Here is a 3223-nt window from a genome sequence, read left to right as displayed (position 1 = left end):
GTATGATTGTGATTGTACGATTGTGATTGTCTGATTGTGATTGTGTGATTGTGATTGTATGATTGTGATTGTATGATTGTGATTGTATGATTGTGATTGCATGATTGTGATCGTATGATTGTGGTTGTATAATTAAGGTTGTATGATTGTTTTTGTACGATTGTGATTGTATGATTGTGATTGTAAGATTGTGATTGTATGATTGTGATTGTATGATTGAGATCGTATGATTGAGATCGTATGATTGTGATTGTATGATTGTGATTGTATGATTGTGATTGTATGATTGTGATTGTATGATTGTGATTGTATGATTGTGATTGTATGATTGTGATTCTATGATTGTGATTCTATGATTGTGATTGTATGATTGTGATTGTATGATTGTGATTGTATGATAGTGATTGTATGGTTCTCATTGTTTGATTGTGATTGTATGATTGTGATTGTACGATTGTGATTGTCTGATTGTGATTGTGTGATTGTGATTGTATGATTGTGATTGTATGATTGTGATTGTATGACTGTGATTGTATGATTGTGATTGTATGATTGTGATTGTATGATTGTGATTGTATGATTGTGATTGTATGATTGTGATTGTATGATTGTGATTGTATGATTGTGATTGTATGATTGTGATTGTATGATTGCGATTGTATGATTGTGATCGTATGATTGTGATTCTTTGATTTCGATTGTATGACTGTGATTGTATGATTGTGATTGTATGATTGTGATTTTATGATTGTGATCGTATGATTGTGATTGTATGATTGTGATCGTATGATTGTGATTGCATGATTGTGATTGTATGATTGTGATTGTATGATAGTAATTGTATGATTGTGATCGTATGATTGTGATTGTATGATTGTGATTGTATGATTGTGCTTGTATAATAAAGGTTGTATGATTGTTTTTGTATGATTGTGATTGTATGATTGTGATTGTATGACTGTGATTGTATGATTGTGATTGTATGATTGTGATTCCTTGATTTCGATTGTATGACTGTGATTGTATGATTGTGATTGTGTGATTGTGATTGTATGATTGTGATTGTATTTTTGTGATTGTATGATTGTGATTGTATGGTTGTGATTTTATGATTGTGATCGTATGATTGTGATTGTATGATTGTGATCGTATGATTGTGATTGCATGATCGTGATTGTATGATTGTGATTGTATGATAGTAATTGTATGATTGTGATCGTATGATTGTGATTGTATGATTGTGATTGTACGATTGTGCTTGTATAATTAAGGTTGTATGATTGTTTTTGCATGATTGTGATTGTATGATTGTGATTGTATGATTGTGATTGTATGATTGTGATTGTATGATTGTGATTGTATGATTGTGATTGTATGATTGTGATTGTATGATTGTGATTGTATGATTGTGATTGTATGATTGTGATTGTATGATTGTGATTGTATGATTGTGATTGTATGATTGTGATTGTATGATTGAAATCGTATGATTGTGATTGTATGATTGTGATTGTATGATTGTGATTGTATGACTGTGATTGTATGATTGTGATTTTATGATCGTGATTGTATGATTGTGATTGTATGATTGTGATTGTATGATTGTGATTTTGTGATTGTGATTGTATGATTGTGATTGTATGATTGTGATTATATGATTGTTTTTGTACGATTGTGATTGTATGATTGTGATTGTAAGATTGTGATTGTATGATTGTGATTGTATGATTGAGATCGTATGATTGTGATTGTATGATTGTGATTGTATGATTGTGATTGTATGATTGTGATTGTATGATTGTTTATGTATGACTGTGATTTTATGATTGTGATTGTATAATTGTGATTGTATGATTGTGATTTTATGATTGTGATTGTCTGATTGTGATTGTATGATTGTGATTGTGTGATTGTGATTGTATGATTGTGATTGTATGATTGTGATTGTATGATTGCGATTGTATGATTGTGATTGTATGATTGTGATTGTATGATTGTGATTGTATGATTGTGATTGTATGATTGTGATTGTATGACTGTGATTGTATGATTGTGATTGTATAATTGTGATTGTATGATTGTGATTTTATGATTGTGATTTTATGATTGTGATTGTATGATTGTGATTGTATGATTGTGATTTTATGATTGTGATCGTATGATTGTGATTGTATGATTGTGATCGTATGATTGTGATTGCATGATTGTGATTGTATGATTGTGATTGTGTGATAGTAGTTGTATGATTGTGATCGTATGATTGTGATTGTATTATTGTGATTGTATGATTGTGCTTGTATAATTAAGGTTGTATGATTGTTTTTGTATGATTGTGATTGAATGATTGTGATTGTATAATTGTGACTGTATTATTGTGATTGTATGATTGTGATTCCTTGATTTCGATTGTATGACTGTGATTGTATGATTGTGATTGTGTGATTGTGATTGTATGATTGTGATTGTATTTTTGTGATTGAATGATTGTGATTGTATGGTTGTGATTGTATGATTGTGATTGTATGATTGTGATTGTATGATTGTGATTGTATGATTGTGATTGTATGATTGTGATCGTATGATTGTGATCGTATGATTGTGATCGTATGATTGTGATGGTATGATTGTGATTGTATGATTGTGATTGTATGATTGTGATTGTATGATTGTGATTGTATGATTGTGATTGTATGATTGTGATTGTATGATTGTGCTTGTATGATTGTGATTGTATGATTGAAATCGTATGATTGTGATTGTATGATTGTGATTGTATGATTGTGATTGTATGATTGTGATTGTATGATTGTGATTGTATGATTGAAATCGTATGATTGTGATTGTATGATTGTGATTGTATGATTGTGATTGTATGACTGTGATTGTATGATTCTGATTGTATGATTGTGATTGTATGATTGTGATTGTATGATTGTGATTGTATGATTGTGATTTTGTGATTGTGATTGTATGATTGTGATTGTATGATTGTGATTGTATGATTGTGATAGTATGATTGTGATTGTATGACTGTGATTGTATGATTGTGATTCTATGATTGTGATTGTATGATTGTTTTTGTACGATTGTGATTGTATGATTGTGATTGTAAGATTGTGATTGTATGATTGTGATTGTATGATTGAGATCGTATGATTGTGATTGTATGATTGTGATTGTATGATTGTGATTGTATGATTGTGATTGTATGATTGTTTATGTA

This window comes from Megachile rotundata, unplaced genomic scaffold (genome assembly GCF_050947335.1).
Source record: "Megachile rotundata isolate GNS110a unplaced genomic scaffold, iyMegRotu1 scaffold0097, whole genome shotgun sequence".
NCBI classification, from domain to species: Eukaryota; Metazoa; Arthropoda; class Insecta; order Hymenoptera; family Megachilidae; genus Megachile; species Megachile rotundata.
The sequence above is the reverse complement of the archived record's forward strand: the minus strand, read 5'-3'. Positions refer to the sequence as shown.